Below are 856 nucleotides of genomic sequence, written 5' to 3'. Positions count from 1 at the left end.
CAACCTCCTCCTCCCCACATTTTCTCTGTAGGCAATTAAAGCTGTAATTGTGTATATTGTTTATAACTCACCCAGATGCAGTGGAAATGCCAATAACCCCGTCAAATTCTTCAAAAAGACACGTAGCACTTTGAAGCCGCCTGATATATTTAGCCAATTGACAGCAGCTCCCTGCTTTGGTTCATGAAATCTACTTCAACTGGATAATTTGACTGAAGCTTAGTCAAATCAAAACACCCTTTGGAGTCCTAAGAACCAGATTTTTTGCTGGCCTGCACAATCTAACTCATGAAGGCCCAACTGAGATCAAAACTGTGACTGCGTAAGCTGATTCTGTATGCCTCTGATAACATTCACCTGTACATGTTTATCCTTTGACGCTTACAGCATCACACTGGATTTTCCTATCACTCCACAAGCTGTGAACTTGTAGAGTGAACAGGTTTAATCTTTGTAGTGGAAGAGATTTGAACATATATTCTTTTGCCTTTTAAGGCATTTACTTGCAGGCAACTAATGTGTATTCAACTCACTTTCACCACATTTAAAGGATTATGACTGTGTCTGTTGAGAAATGAATATGCTGTTGTGATGCTTTATTTTGCAAAATAGCATAAATGTAAAGAAGGAAGGACAAAGGGAGGAGGCGATTCTATGCTTATGCCTGCACAGCTAGTACCGATACTGGGAAGAAAAAAAAAACATTTTTTTTAAAAAAAGAAGGTAAAAATAAAAAGCAATAGACATCTATATCCTATTTAGCCCACTATCCTGCTTCCCAGATGAACTGTCTTTGTACCAGCTCAGACAATATTTCTCCTTTCAGCCAATTCACATATTCCATTACAAACTATGA

This window comes from Crotalus tigris, unplaced genomic scaffold, assembly GCF_016545835.1.
Source record: "Crotalus tigris isolate CLP2741 ecotype Arizona unplaced genomic scaffold, ASM1654583v1 scf7180000018431.187111, whole genome shotgun sequence".
Lineage (NCBI taxonomy): Eukaryota > Metazoa > Chordata > Lepidosauria > Squamata > Viperidae > Crotalus > Crotalus tigris.
Note: the sequence above shows the minus strand (reverse complement) of the source record.